Below are 16,741 nucleotides of genomic sequence, written 5' to 3'. Positions count from 1 at the left end.
GCTTTGAAATCATTATTATTAGTATTTATTTCTATAAAAAAAATAAAAAAAATACAATTAAAAAAAAAACATTCAAACCATTTTTTAAAATGGAAATAAATACTAATAATAATGATTTCAAAGCAAGTTATCCATCATATTTTGCAATGTAAAAGTAACAATACATTTTGGGGTAAAATTGTGAAACTTACTGTGGTTTTTACAGCATTTTTTTCTCTAAATAAAAAAAGTAAATACTTTTTTTACTCCAATCAACGCAACCCGACCTCGGATAAGCGGAAGAAGATGGATGGATGGATTATTGCAACTTCACATTTTTATTTTTTTACATATCAGTTAAAAAAAAAAATCTAATAATATAAAGCATTTTTTAATAGTAGAAGTGGCCCTCTGGAGGCCAAACATAGCTGTGATGTGGCCCTTGGTGGAAATAACTTTGACACCTCTGCTCGAGTCCAAATAAAAGAGGTTTGTGGCTGTGCACAAAACGCAGCAAAAGAAGCGGAACAGGAAGCATCAATAGGCGCCGGCCTCCTGTCATTGGACCCACTTAATGGACTTTGACATAACGGAGAAGGAAAAATCGCTTCAGGTGGTTTCAAGTCAGAAAACTTTCTTTGAGTGCATGATTCCGACATTAGGCACATAGTTTGAGGGGGGTGGAGAGAATAAACAAAACAAAACAAAAACACTGCTTTTAGTCTGAAAGGTACTTTGGCGTACCTTCCATTCTCCAGTGAGGTATCGCTTGTGGGTGTTTTTTTTATTATGGCCTTTAAGTGGCCGGATGTCAGCGTGTAGTTTAGGACTATTGACGCTGCCTTTCATGATCATGACATCCATAATCCTGCATTTCCTGCACGAGACGAGCAATACGGCCTTTTGTCACCACGCTGGCCACATCCATACTGAGGCTGGTCCGTGCCTCACAAAGCAGCCGGAAACAAACACAGCACAGCCAAATGTGACAAATCTAGGGAGGTAAAAAACAAGAAAAAAAAAAGGACCCTGGAACCGGCTTGATAAAGTCATGCAGACGTGGCGTAATCACAGCTAATAGTCCGCAAATAAAGCCAAACAAGGCGTTCATGGAGGCCGTCATCAGCTTGTCCTTGTGGAGGGGGGGGCGTGGCCTGTTGGTCTGCCGCCGAACGGGGTGTGCAAGGAACGGCCTCGAAGACAGCGACAGGTGCGTCGATGGCCCAGGTGGGAATTGTTATCTAATCACCTGTCGCCTTAATTAGCAGCAGCCGTGATGAGACCAGTTGTTGGAGTTGGAGGTGCTGCTGAGAGACACGGACGCGGAAAATACACTTTGTTCGAAAAGCAATAGACTTTGCACGACTGGAGGAAAAATAAAACGGTGTTATACCCAGAATTCCAGGCTCTCCTGGCAGTGTGTGGTGGTCTGAAGAACCCACTAAAGGGCAACCATTACAGTCCTATAAGGCCAAATACCACATAAGTTGATAGCTCAACCCTGACATCGTAAGATTTTGCGCTGGACAATGAGCTTGACAGCTCAGGCTTTTAGCTTGTTTCCTAGTACCCTGGCCTCTCAATCAGGGGGTTTGTGGAGGGGGGCGTAGCCTGCGGGCCTGCCACGGAACGGGGTGTGCAAGGACCGACCTCGAAGACAGCGACAGGTGCGTCGATGTTATCTGATTGTATAATCACCTGTCGCCTTAATTAGCAGCAGCCGTGATGAGACCAGTTGTTGGAGTTGGAGGTGCTGCTGAGAGACACAGACGCGGAAAAGACACTTTGCACAATTGGAGGAAAAATAAAGTAGTGATATACCTAGAATTCCGGGCTCTCCTGGAAGTGTGTGGTGGTCTGAAGAACCCACTAGAGGGCAACATCTACAGTACTATAAGGCATTAGCTGAACCCTGACATTGTAAGATTTTGCGCCGGCCATAAGCTTGACAGCTCAGGCTTTTAGCTCGTTTTCTAGCACCCTGGCCTCTCAATCAGGGGGTTTGTGGAGGGGGGCGTGGCCTGCGGGCGTGGCCTGCGGGCGATGCCGCGTAACGGGTGTGCATAGATCGGCCTCAAAGATAGCGACAGGTGGGCCATGTTATCTAATTTTTTCGGACTATAAGGCGAACTAATAATCATTTCATTTTTTCCAAAATCGACGGTGCGCCTTATGACCCGATGCGCTTAATGTACAGAATAAATCTGGTTGTGCTTACCAAACTCAAAGATATTTTATTTGGTACGTGATGAAATGATAAGTGAGACCAGTAGATGGCCGTTACACATAAGAGATACGTGTAGACTGCAATATGACTCAAGTAAACAACACCACGTTATATGTTCCATCGAAAATATAAAACATTACACATGGCGCACAAAAATATATCAAAATGTTTTTGTACGACTTTGGTAAGCTATGAAGCCGCAACGCTTGATGGCTTGTACTGTGCTTCAACGCACAAGTATGTGGAGGGGGGGTGTGGCCTGCGGGCTTTCCGCGGAACGGGGTGTGCAAGGACCGACCTCAAAGACAGCGACATGTGAGTAAATGGCCCAGGTGGGCCTTGTTATCTAATCACCTGTTGCCGTTATTAGCAGCAGCCGGCATGAGACACATGGTTGGAGTTAGTGTGGGAGCCAGGGACAGAGAGACGGACTGTGAAAAGAGACAAGTTGCTGGAAATTAAAGCAACCTTTTTGAAAGCAAGAGCTACTTCTTATGTACTGATTCATGCCAAGGGCTACCAGTTTGATACACACTTCAATAAATTGCCAGAAATAGCCAATTTGCTCAATTTACCTTTTTAATTTTATGTTGTTATCAATAATTAATGATATTTATCTTTGTGGAAACACTGATCATCTTAATGATTTCTCACATTAAATATATATAGAAACAGATAAATATATAACAAAAAAATGGGTATTTCTGTCTGTCATTCCGTCGTACATTTTTTTTTCTTATACAGAACGTTTTTTGTACAAAATAAATGATTAAAGAACACTTAATTGAACAGTTTAAAAGAGGAGAAAACACACAAAAGAAATCAAATGAAATTTTGAAACACATTTTTTCTTCAATTTCAACTCTTTAAAATTCAAAATTAAATTTGAAAAAAAGAAGAGAAAAACAAGCTAATTTGAATCTTTTTGAAAGAATTAAAAAAAATTGTATTTTTTTTCCTGATTAAGATTAATTTTAGAAGAGGAGAAAACACGAAAAAAAATGAAAATTTAATTTTGAAACGTAGTTTATCTTCAATTTCGACTCTTTAAAATTCAAAATTCAACCGAAAGAAAATGAACAGAAAAACTAGCCAATCCGAATCTTTTTGAAACATTTTTAAAAAGAATTTTCGGAACATCCTGATTAAGATTAATTATAGGATTTTGATGACATGTATTAATTAGGTTAAAATCCAACCTGCACTTTGTTAGAATATATAACAAATTGGACCAAGCTATATTTCTAACAAAGACAAATCATCATTTCTTCTAGATTTTCCCGAACAAAAATTTTAAAAGAAATTCAAAAGACCATGAAATAAGATTTAAATTTGATTGTACAGATGTTCTAGATTTTCCAGAATATTATTTTTGAATTTTAATCATAATAAGTTTGAAGAAATATTTCACAAATATTCTTTGTCAAATAAACAGAAGCTATAATAAAGAATTAAATTAAAATGTATTTATTATTCTTTATGTAACCTGGGTGACAAAATCCCATTAAATATCCTCATTTAAATATCCTTTTAAAACCCCATTGAATATTCTTTCTAATTAAATCTTCCTATTTAAATAATTGTATTTAAATATGCTCTCTAAACCCCATTGAATATTATTTCTAATTAAATATCTTTCTATTTAAATATAATTTTACTTAAATATCCTTTCTATTTAAATAACCTTTCAAATCCCAATTAAATATCCTATTTATTTATTTTTTTTTTCAAAGGTTTATTTATAAATTTTAAGAATTACAAACAGTAAGTCAAACAACAATATAAAACATTATAAAACATTATGAAAACAGTACAAAACAGCGCCAGGGGGTTGTAAGTTCAAAATAATAAAAATAGAATACAAATATATATATATATATATATATATATATATATATATATATATATATATATATATATATATATATAAATAATAAACAAAATGCAAAGCCGTAGGCTTATTCAGATACATCAAAGAACTTAAATTTGGAACACAGCATCATCGTTTTCACAGCCTTTTTGTTGTTAGAGGTAGACAGGGTTTTAATGTAAAGTTCCAGATCTTTTTTAAAGGCACAAAAGATAGGACAGGTATTAAGAAACTTACATTTATGAATATAAAACTTAGCCAATAAAATAATGAGTAAATATCCTATTTATTTTCGTGTCTTTGCGTGCGTCATTACGTCACGCGGTCACATGACCGCGCGCGTCATTGCGTCACGCTGTCACGTGACCTATTGCGGGAAGCACAAATCCAGGAGTGGGCTGCTACCAGGAAGAGCGAGAGGCACGTTGCTGTGTGTGACTCGGTTTTGACGCTTTTAATTATTAACTAAGTTCTTTTAACTGAAATGTAATAATGTCGAACTGCAGGAGCCAACTACTAAACCCGTGGGTCGTCGTGCGAGAGTGTTAAGTGGGATTTATCTGCGGAATTGGTGAGTTGCATCCGTGTAGCTTAGCCGCTACATTCATTTTGAATGGAGTTGTTAGCATCTACTTCTATGTCTGTTTCTCTGAATATAGTCAACTGAATGAAATGTTAACACTGTCAACAATTGTCTGATTTTTTTCTCTGAATATAGTCAACTGAATGAAATGTTAGCACTGTCAACAATTGTCTGATTTGTTTCTCTGAATATAGTCAACTGAATGAAATGTTAACACTGTCAACAATTGTCTGATTTGTTTCTCTGAATATAGTCAACTGAATGAAATGTTAACACTGTCAACAATTGTCTGATTTGTTTCTGGGTTGTGTTAATTGTTTGATGTTGTCAATGCTATGCATCCAATGTATTTTATGATGCAGTCCAGTCAACCACTGTCTGCTATGCACTTTATTTGTGGATGCAATTGGTACATTTTGATAATATTAGAAAATTAATATTTTGATATAACAATTGATATAACCTCTATTGTCGAGGCGGCTGATTGGAGCTGTGGCCGCAAGGTTGTTGGTGCCTGTCGTGGCGGTAATCCCAGAACCCGTTGGTGGACACCAGCAGTGAGGGATGCCGTCAAGCTGAAGAAGGAGTCCTATCGGGTTCTTTTGGCTCATAGGACTCCGGAGGCAGTGGACGGGTACCGACGGGCCAAGCGGTGTGCAGCTTTAGCGGTCGCGGAGGCAAAAACTCGGACATGGGAAGAGTTCGGGGAAGCCATGGAAAACGACTTCCGGACGGCTTCGAAGCGATTCTGGACCACCATACGCCGCCTCAGGAAGGGGAAGCAGTGCACTATCAACACCGTGTATGGTGCGGATGGTGTTCTGCTGACTTCGACTGTGGATGTTGTGGATCGGTGGAGGGAATACTTCGAAGACCTCCTCAATCCCACCAACACGTCTTCTTTTGAGGAAGTGGTGCCTGGGGAAGCTGCAGTGGACTCTCCTATTTCTGGGGCTGAGGTCGCTGAGGTAGTTAAAAAGCTCCTCGGCGGCAAGGCCCCGGGGGTGGATGAGATCCGCCCGGAGTTCCTTAAGGCTCTGGATGCTGTGGGGCTGTCTTGGTTGACAAGACTCTGCAGCATCGCGTGGACATCGGGGGCGGTACCTCTGGATTGGCAGACCGGGGTGGTGGTCCCTCTCTTTAAGAAGGGGGACCGGAGGGTGTGTTCCAACTATCGTGGGATCACACTCCTCAGCCTTCCCGGTAAGGTTTATTCAGGTGTACTGGAGAGGAGGCTTCGCTGGATAGTCGAACCTCAGATTCAGGAGGAACAGTGTGGTTTTCGTCCTGGTCGTGGAACTGTGGACCAGCTCTATACTCTCGGCAGGGTTCTTGAGGGTGCATGGGAGTTTGCCCAACCAGTCTACATGTGCTTTGTGGACTTGGAGAAGGCATTCGACCGTGTCCCTCGGGGAGTCCTGTGGGGAGTGCTCAGAGAGTATGGCGTACCGGACTGTCTTATTGTGGCAGTCCGCTCCCTGTACGATCAGTGTCAGAGCTTGGTCCGCATTGCTGGCAGTAAGTCGGACACGTTTCCAGTGAGGGTTGGACTCCGCCAAGGCTGTCCTTTGTCACCGATTCTGTTCATAACTTTTATGGACAGAATTTCTAGGCGCAGCCAAGGCGTTGAGGGGATCTGGTTTGGTGGCTGCAGGATTAGGTCTCTGCTTTTTGCAGATGATGTGGTCGTGATGGCTTCATCTGGCCAGGATCTTCAGCTCTCACTGGATCGGTTCGCAGCCGAGTGTGAAGCGACCGGAATGAGAATCAGCACCTCCAAGTCCGAGTCCATGGTTCTCGCCCGGAAAAGGGTGGAGTGCCATCTCCGGGTTGGGGAGGAGACCCTCCCCCAAGTGGAGGAGTTCAAGTACCTAGGAGTCTTGTTCACGAGTGGGGGAAGAGTGGATCGTGAGATCGACAGGCGGATCGGTGCGGCGTCTTCAGTAATGCGGACGTTGTATCGATCCGTTGTGGTGAAGAAGGAGCTGAGCCGGAAGGCAAAGCTCTCAATTTACCGGTCGATCTACGTTCCCATCCTCACCTATGGTCATGAGCTTTGGGTCATGACCGAAAGGATAAGATCACGGGTACAAGCGGCCGAAATGAGTTTCCTCCGCCGGGTGGCGGGGCTCTCCCTTAGAGATAGGGTGAGAAGCTCTGCCATCCGGGAGGAACTCAAAGTAAAGCCGCTGCTCCTTCACATCGAGAGGAGCCAGATGAGGTGGTTCGGGCATCTGGTCAGGATGCCACCCGAACGCCTCCCTAGGAAGGTGTTTAGGGCACGTCCAGCTGGTAGGAGGCCACGGGGAAGACCCAGGACACGTTGGGAAGACTATGTCTCCCGGCTGGCCTGGGAACGCCTCGGGATCCCCCGGGAAGAGCTAGACGAAGTGGCTGGAGATAGGGATGTCTGGGCTTCCCTGCTTAGGCTGCTGCCCCCGCGACCCGACCTCGGATAAGCGGAAGATGATGGATGGATGGATATAACAATTATTTATTAGGGTCCTTGGCCCATGCCATGGGCCAAGGACCCTATTGAAACTGCTGTGTTTTATTATTCCGCACCTACGCGCTGTAATTTGACCCCCTTAACATGCTTCAAAACTCACCAAATTTGACACACACGTCGGTATAGCAAACCTTCCCAACATATTAAGCAACCAATCCCCCAAAATGAAAATTGCGCTCTAGCGCCCCCTAGGAAAAAATTACAGACAAAACTGCATGTAACTTCTGTTAGGAATGTCATAGCGACATGAAACAAAAACTCCTATGTAGGTCTGACTTAGACCCCATTTTCATACACTCACTTCTTTCAGCAAAAATCTACAGGAAGTTGGCAAAAACCCCTTCAAAATAAAATGTTTGCAAAAAATGCAATTTTTGCCTCTATGCGCTGTAATTTGACCCCTTTTTAAAATGCTTCAAAAGTCACCAAACTTGGCGCACACATCAGGACTGGCGAATATTGCGATCTAATGAAAAAAACCAAACCCCAAAACTCAAAATTGCGCTCTAGTGCTATTTTTGAATAAAACACTGAAAAAACTGCTCCTAGGAAGAAAACACAGACTAAACTGCTTGTAACTTCCGGTAAGAATGTCGGAAAGACATGAAACAAAAACTTCTATGTAGGTCTCAATTAGACCTACATTTAGATAATTGACATCCTTCGGGGGCTTCACAGTGGCAGAGGGGTTAGTGTGTCTGCCTCACAATACGAAGTTCCTGCAGTCCTGGGTTCAAATCCAGGCTCGGGATCTTTCTGTGTGGAGTTCGCATGTTCTCCCCGTGAATGCGTGGGTTCCCTCCGGTTACTCCGGCTTCCTCCCACCTCCAAAGACATGCACCTGGGGATAGGCCCCTCCCACCTCCAAAGACATGCACCTGGGGATAGGTTGATTGGCAACACTAAATGGTCCCTAGTGTGTAAATGTGAGTGTGAATGTTGTCTGTCTATCTGTGTTAGCCCTGCGATGAGGTGGCGACTTGTCCAGGGTGTACCCTGCCTTCCGCCCGATTGTAGCTGAGATAGGCGCCAGCGCCCCCCGTGACCCCGAAAGGGAATAAGCGGTAGAAAATGGATGGATGGACATCCTTCGGCAAAAATCAACAGGAAGTTAAAAATTACCCCTTCAAAATAAAAGTTTTGTAAAAATCCGTCACCTTTTTCAAACGTAAACTCCTCCGAGTGCGTTTTTCGTTTCGGCTTCAAACTCGCACAGGAGAGAGATTGAACCCTTTTGATTAAAACTGTCCAACAAAGTTTTGATTACTGCTCCGGTTTTGATTTTACGCGCCTTCAAATAACTCCTGCGCAAAGTTTCCTAAAAAATGTCATTTTTGCCTCTTTGAGCTCTAATTTGACCCCCTTAAAATGCTTCAAAGTGCAAGTTAAAGCTCTACTATGCAAAGCGAAAGCCATTTATCAACAACATCCAGAAACGCTGATCTGTAATTTGACCCCCTTAACATGCTTCAAAACTCACCAAATTTTAAACACACATCAGGACTGGTGAAAATTGCCATCTAATAAAAAAAACAAACCCCAAAAGTCAAAATTGCGCTCCAGTGCCCCCTAGGAAAAAATCCAGACAAAACTGCTTTTAACTTCTGTTAGGAATGTCGTAGAGACATGAAACAAAGACCTCTATGTAGGTCTGACTTAGACCAGGGCTTGGCAGCGGCCAAAGGCGGACCCGACCAACGCTGCTTGCAGCTTTAAGTATTATTCTTTCTTTTTTATTCCGCACCTACGTGCTGTAATTTGACCCCCTTAACATGCTTCAAAACTCATCAAATTTGGCACACACATCGGTACGGTAGGCCACCCCAACATATTAAGCATCCAAACCCCAAAATTGAAAATTGCGCGCTAGCGCCCCCTAGGAAGAAAACAAAAACCAGACTGCTTGTAACTTCCGTTAGCAATGTCGTAGAGCAGGGGTGCCCATTACGTCGATCAATCAATCAATGTTTATTTATATAGCCCCAAATCACAAATGTCTCAAAGGACTGCACAAATCATTACGACTACAACATCCTCGGAAGAACCCACAAAAGGGCAAGGAAAACTCACACCCAGTGGGCAGGGAGAATTCACATTCAGTGGGACGCCAGTGACAATGCTGACTATGAGAAACCTTGGAGAGGACCTCAGATGTGGGCAACCCCCCCCCTCTAGGGGACCGAAAGCAATGGATGTCGAGCGGGTTTAACATGATACTGTGAAAGTTCAATCCATAGTGGCTCCAAGACAGCAGTGAGAGTCCCGTCCACAGGAAACCATCTCAAGCGGATCAGCAGCGTAGAGATGTCCCCAACCGATACAGGCGAGCGGTCCATCCTGGGTCCCGACGAGCGGTCCATCCTGGGTCTCGACTCTGGACAGTCAGTACTTCATCCATGGTCATCGGACCGGACCCCCTCCACAAGGGAGGGGGGGACATAGGAGAAAGAAAAGAAGCGGCAGATCAACTGGTCTAAAAAGGAGGTCTATTTAAAGGCTAGAGTATACAGATGAGTTTTAAGATGAGACTTATTATCGTCGATCGCGAGCTACCAGTCGACCGCGGGGGGTGTGTCAGTCGATCTCCAGCCAGGCTTTTAAAAAAAATAGACCTAAATATTAGTGATCATCAATCTTCACCAAGACGTCACTTAAATGACATTCACGGTACCGGAGGGTCTTGTGAGATGACGCTGGCTGCTGCAAGATCATTATTATGAAAATATGACCGAGAGGAAGGCGAGAAACACTTTTTATTTCAACAGACTCTCGCGCCGTACCTTCCGTCAAAACTCTAAAGGCCGACTGCACATTTCCTATCTTCACAATAAAAGCCCTGCTTCATGCTGCCTGCGCTAACTAAATACAAAGTCTCGGAAAACTGGCGTGCACAAGCGGTCCCTCAGAAAGCTGGCGTGCACATCACTTGTGCACGCCAGCTTTCCGAGACTCTTATTTTCTTAGCGCAGGCAGCATGAAGCAGGGCTTTTATTGTGAAGATAGGAAATGTGCAGTCGGCCTTTAGAGTTTTGACGGAAGGGACGGCGCAAAAGTCTGTTGAAATAAAAAGTGTTTCTAGCCTTCCCCTCTGTCATTTTTTCATAATAATGAACTGGCAGCAGCCAGCGTCATCTCACAAGACCCTCGGGTGCCGTGAATGTCAATCAAGCAAGCTACGGAATTTGCCGCCAATGTTTTTCTTGTAAAGTGTATGGAAGCTGGATGAAGTAGATGCCAAAAACCAACCACTTTCATGTGGTATTGTACAGAAAGGACAACTTTTTTTCTCCTCCATTTGAAAATGTGGGCGTTATCATTACTGTCTGATTCCAATCAATGCAAGTCATCAGAATCAGGTAATACACCAACTTATATTCTTGTCTTTGTGAAAGAAAGACATCTATATGTGTTACACATGCTTGTATTGTCATTAAACACATTTAACTTGTTTACACAAATGTCTCTTTCATAAATAAATAAATATAAATGATATATATAAATGAGGTAGATCCCCTCGAGTTGGTCAATTGAAAAGTAGCTCGCCTGCAGAAAAAGTGTGGGCACCCCTGTCGTAGAGACATGAAACAAAAACCTCTATGTAGGTCTGACTTAGACCTACATTTTTTCCAATTGAAACTTCTATAGCAAAAATCAACAGGAAGTTGGCAAAAACCCCTTCAAAGCAAAATTTTCGCAAAAAAATGCTATTTCTGCCTCTTTGAGCTGTAATTTGGCTAATAAAAAAAACAACCCCCAAAACTCAAAATTGTGCTCTAGCGCCCCCTAGGAATACAACACAGACAAATTGCTCCTAGGAAGAAAAAACGGACAAAACTGCTTGTAACTTCTGGTAGGAAAAGAGACATGAAACAAAAACCACTATGTCGGTCTCATTTAGCCCTACATTTGAATAATTAACATACTTTAGCAAAAATCAACAGGAAGTTTGATATTTTCACTTCAATACAACAACTGCAGGGCTTCACGGTGGCAGAGGGGTTAGTGCGTCTGCCTCACAATACGAAGGTCCTGCAGTCCTGGGTTCAAATCCAGGCTCAGGATCTTTCTGTGTGGAGTTTGCATGTTCTCCCCGTGAATGCGTGGGTTCCCTCCGGGTACTCCGGCTTCCTCCCACTTCCAAAGACATGCACCTGGGGATAGGTTGATTAGCAACACTAAATGGTCCCTAGTGTGTGAATGTTGTCTGTCTATCTGTGTTGGCCCTGCGATGAGGTGGCGACTTGTCCAGGGTGTACCCCGCCTTCCGCCCGATTGTAGCTTAGATAGGCGCCAGCGCCCCCCGCGACCCCGAAAGGGAATAAGCGGTAGAAAATGGATGGATGGACAACAACTGCATTACTTTCACAATGCATTAGATTCTCAAAATAGTGGCACCAAGGCGTCTTCTACAGCTTATCCGGCCGTGGGTCTCGGGGGCAGCAGCCAAAGGCGGACCCGACCAAAGCTGCCTGCAGCTTTAATTCTAATTGGATTCATGAATTATTGTACAGTATTAAGAAAAATACTTGCTATTTGAATACAGTAGTATTATTTAGTGTTTAGTATCTGAATGTATTTTGTGTGTGCGCACTGGAAAGTTGACTGGTCCTGCCCGTGTTGTGCAGGACATGTTGGATGGCGAGACTAGAGTCTGAAGCTTTATGCCTGGAACCGAACCAACCGAACTGCATCCACCCAACCGAGCCCCGGGCAGGTAGGAGGCTCCTCAGGAGCCGCTCTGTTTTTTCCCTTTGGTGTTTCATAACGCAACGAGTTCATTAATGTCGTCCTGAACCTTCACATTTACCCCGTTACCTTCACTAAAACCCCTCTGGACACTGCCACCACAACGTGGACTTTGCGAGGTCGTTTAATGAACTGTCGTGTTGCGCTTACACCATTCTTGGTAAAAACAAGGACTGAATCAAGTACTGTATCACATTGTAAATATTGAACCTTCTGTAATTTATGTTGAAAATGTGAATGGCCATTTGAATTTACATGTCTGTTTGTTGTTTATTTTTCCTCTAATTCTTTAATATAATTTGGTACCATTTAAACCCTGTGATCAGTCTTCATTACTCTCCATTCCTTGAGCTGAATTTAGTTCCTTCTGATCTAGCCCGGTTATATAATTCCTTGTTTACTTAATACTTGTACAGTGCTTTACTTAAGTAACATACAGGCTACATTTATGATAAACAAAAAAACTTGAACATTGATTTAAATTGTCAGGAAAGAAGAGGAAGGAATTTAAAAGGTAATAAGGTATATGTGTTCAAAGATCCTAAAATTATTTTAAAGGTTTATAAGAATAGTCCTGTCTTACACCGGCCAGGCTTCTCTTTCTGATGGCCAGCTAAAGAAAAGAAGCATCTAGTCCAAGGATCGGTCTTGGAAGATTCCAGCCAGGAAGCTCACCACCTGCTGTGTCTGGACTGGTAGGAGACTCTCCAGCCAACACTTTACAAATGTTCACCTTTACTTGCAGGACATGGACTGTACTGCCGTCTTTTTTTCCAAGAACTATAATCTGAGCTGAGATTTGAACAAGATCCAGAGACACTGATTTATTTAAATGGAATTGTATATATTTATACACTCCTTATGTTTTTTCTTCAAATTGCTTTCATGTTGAATGGCCATCCAACTGCTAAAACATACCGGTATTGTGAGTTTACATTATTCACCCAAGGACCTTTAGTTATTGTAGAGTTCCGGTCGTTGATTGAAGTAAAGTCCGAATGTCCTTAAAACCGTTAGCGCCATCTTTTGACACTTCTTCCACTCCCGTCCTTGCACGCTACACCGCTACAACAAAGATGACGGGGGAGAAGTCGCTGTCGAAGTATATCAAGCGGTGTGGCTTCATAGCTTAACAAAGTCGTGCTAAAACATTTTGATAGAATGTTGAGCGCCGCGTGTATGTTCTATATTTTCAGTGGAACATATAAAATGTTGGCCTTGTTTACTTGAGTCATACTGCAGTCTACACGTATCTCTTATGTGTGACTGCCATCACATTGCAGTCTACACGTATCTCTTGTGTGACTGCCATCATCTTGCAGTCTACCTACACGTATCTCTTATGTGTGACTGCCATCATCTTGCAGTCCACATGTATCTCTCATGTGTGACTTCCATCATCTTGCAGTGTACAGGTATCTCTTATGTGTGACTGCCATCATCTTGCAGTCCACACGTATCTCTCATGTGTGACTGCATCATCTTGCAGCCCACACATATCTCCTCTGTGTGACTGCCATCATGTTGCAGTCTACACGTATTTATGTGACTGCCATCGTCTTGCAGTCTACACGTATCTCTTATGTGTGACTGCCATCGTCTTGCAGTCTACACGTATCTCTTATGTGTGACTGCCATCGTCTTGCAGTCTACACGTATCTCTTATGTGTGACTGCCATCACATTGCAGTCTACACGTATCTCTTGTGTGACTGCCATCATCTTGCAGTCTACCTACACGTATCTCATGTGTGACTGCCATCATCTTGCAGTCCACACGTATCTCTCATGTGTGACTGCCATCATCTTGCAGTCCACACGTATCTCTCATGTGTGACTGCCATCATCTTGCAGTGTACAGGTATCTCTTATGTGTGACTGCCATCATCTTGCAGTCCACACGTATCTCTCGTGTGACTGCCATCTTTCAGTCCACACGTATCTCTCATGTGTGCCTGCCATAATCTTGCAGTCCACACGTATCTCTCATGTGTGCCTGCCATAATCTTGCAGTCCACACGTATCTCTCATGTGTGACTGCATCATCTTGCAGCCCACACGTATCTCCTCTGTGTGACTGCCATCATGTTGCAGTCTACACATATCTCCTCTGTGTGACTGCCATCATGTTGCAGTCTACACGTATCTCTTGTGTGACTGCCATCATCCACACGTGTCTCTTGTGTGCCTGCCATAATCTTGCAGTCCACACGTATCTCTCATGTGTGACTGCATCATCTTGCAGCCCACACGTATCTCCTCTGTGTGACTGCCATCATGTTGCAGTCTACACATATCTCCTCTGTGTGACTGCCATCATGTTGCAGTCTACACGTATCTCTTGTGTGACTGCCATCATCCACACGTGTCTCTTGTGTGCCTGCCATAATCTTGCAGTCCACACGTATCTCTCATGTGTGACTGCATCATCTTGCAGCCCACACGTATCTCCTCTGTGTGACTGCCATCATGTTGCAGTCTACACATATCTCCTCTGTGTGACTGCCATCATGTTGCAGTCTACAAGTATCTCTTGTGTGACTGCCATCATCCACACGTGTCTCTTGTGTGACTGCCATCATCTTGCAGTCTACACGTATCTCTTATGTGTGACTGCCATAATCTTGCAGTCTACACGTATCTCTTATGTGTGACTGCCATTATCTTGCAGTCTACACGTATCTCTTATGTGTGACTGCCATTATCTTGCAGTCTACACGTATCTCTTATGTGTGACTGCCATTATCTTGCAGTCTACACGTATCTGTGTGACTGCCATCATCTTGCAGTCTACACGTATCTTTTAAGTGTGACTGCCATCACATTGCAGTCTACACGTGTTTCTTATGTGTGACTGCCATCATCTTGCAGTCTACACGTAGCTCTTATGTGTGACTGCCATCGTCTTGCAGTCTACACGTATTTATGTGACTGCCATCGTCTTGCAGTCTACACGTATCTCTTATGTGTGACTGCCATCGTCTTGCAGTCTACACGTATCTCTTATGTGTGACTGCCATCACATTGCAGTCTACACGTATCTCTTGTGTGACTGCCATCATCTTGCAGTCCACACGTATCTCTCATGTGTGACTGCCATCATCTTGCAGTGTACAGGTATCTCTTATGTGTGACTGCCATCATCTTGCAGTCCACACGTATCTCTCGTGTGACTGCCATCTTTCAGTCCACACGTATCTCTCGTGTGACTGCCATCTTTCAGTCCACACGTATCTCTCATGTGTGCCTGCCATAATCTTGCAGTCCACACGTATCTCTCATGTGTGACTGCATCATCTTGCAGCCCACACGTATCTCCTCTGTGTGACTGCCATCATGTTGCAGTCTACACATATCTCCTCTGTGTGACTGCCATCATGTTGCAGTCTACACGTATCTCTTGTGTGACTGCCATTATGTTGCAGTCCACACGTGTCTCTTATGTGTGACTGCCATCATCTTGCAGTCTACACGTATCTGTGTGACTGCCATCATCTTGCAGTCTACACGTATCTTTTAAGTGTGACTGCCATCACATTGCAGTCTACACGTGTTTCTTATGTGTGACTGCCATCATCTTGCAGTCTACACGTAGCTCTTATGTGTGACTGCCATCGTCTTGCAGTCTACACGTATTTATGTGACTGCCATCGTCTTGCAGTCTACACGTATCTCTTATGTGTGACTGCCATCGTCTTGCAGTCTACACGTATCTCTTATGTGTGACTGCCATCACATTGCAGTCTACACGTATCTCTTGTGTGACTGCCATCATCTTGCAGTCCACACGTATCTCTCATGTGTGACTGCCATCATCTTGCAGTGTACAGGTATCTCTTATGTGTGACTGCCATCATCTTGCAGTCCACACGTATCTCTCGTGTGACTGCCATCTTTCAGTCCACACGTATCTCTCGTGTGACTGCCATCTTTCAGTCCACACGTATCTCTCATGTGTGCCTGCCATAATCTTGCAGTCCACACGTATCTCTCATGTGTGACTGCATCATCTTGCAGCCCACACGTATCTCCTCTGTGTGACTGCCATCATGTTGCAGTCTACACATATCTCCTCTGTGTGACTGCCATCATGTTGCAGTCTACACGTATCTCTTGTGTGACTGCCATTATGTTGCAGTCCACACGTGTCTCTTATGTGTGACTGCCATCATCTTGCAGTCTACACGTATCTGTGTGACTGCCATCATCTTGCAGTCTACACGTATCTTTTAAGTGTGACTGCCATCACATTGCAGTCTACACGTGTTTCTTATGTGTGACTGCCATCATCTTGCAGTCTACACGTATCTCTTATCCCCTCTTGTTTTCATGTCTTATTATATTTTTTTGCCTTTTGGTCCGGGACCCTTTGGGACTGTGTGACAAGGGGTGTCACTTTCGTGACCTCTGTGGTGCTTTTTTTGTGGACTTCTGGATCTGCCTCCCGGGAGCCTTTTGGCTATGGAGACCAGCTGCTGGGTCTCTGCTACACCAGAGTCTGTTTGGATGTACTGGAGGAGATGCGGATGAAGGGACAGGACTGCGGAGCTAGCACTGAGCGCTGGGACGGAGAGGCTTCGCGGTGTCTTGACTGGGTGAGCAGGTGTCGGACACCTCAGTCACCTTGGACGTATCCTCGCTCATCCATTCGGACTGGACACTGGCCGAGAGTGGAGTCGGCTGTCTTGGTTGCTTTGTTGGGTCTGCTCCTGTCTCTGGCCATGCTCCCTCCTCCCCAGCAGACGATGGCGTGGAACACCGCAGAGGCCACCACAGTGGATATGTTTCTTTTACTTTTTATTGTATGTAGAAGTGTCTGGTTGTATCT

At 44.0% G+C, this 16,741-nt stretch overlaps 1 protein-coding gene and 1 long non-coding RNA gene across 4 annotated transcripts in view; one reads left to right on the top strand and one right to left on the bottom strand.

The window, feature by feature from the left end:
• grm8a (glutamate receptor, metabotropic 8a) overlaps positions 1-16,741 on the bottom strand; it is a 460,233-nt gene that overhangs the window by 64,847 nt on the left and 378,645 nt on the right. The gene's annotated exons all lie outside the window — the stretch shown is intronic.
• Positions 4,463-16,741, top strand: part of LOC133561101 (uncharacterized) — a 26,495-nt gene continuing 14,216 nt past the window's right edge. For both annotated transcript variants that reach the window (XR_009808578.1, XR_009808577.1), the window contains exons 1-2: positions 4,463-4,647; positions 11,794-11,882. This is a non-coding gene — a long non-coding RNA (uncharacterized LOC133561101). The remainder of the gene's footprint in view (positions 4,648-11,793; positions 11,883-16,741) is intronic.

This window comes from Nerophis ophidion, linkage group LG10, assembly GCF_033978795.1.
Source record: "Nerophis ophidion isolate RoL-2023_Sa linkage group LG10, RoL_Noph_v1.0, whole genome shotgun sequence".
NCBI classification, from domain to species: Eukaryota; Metazoa; Chordata; class Actinopteri; order Syngnathiformes; family Syngnathidae; genus Nerophis; species Nerophis ophidion.
The sequence above is the reverse complement of the archived record's forward strand: the minus strand, read 5'-3'. Positions and strand labels throughout refer to the sequence as shown.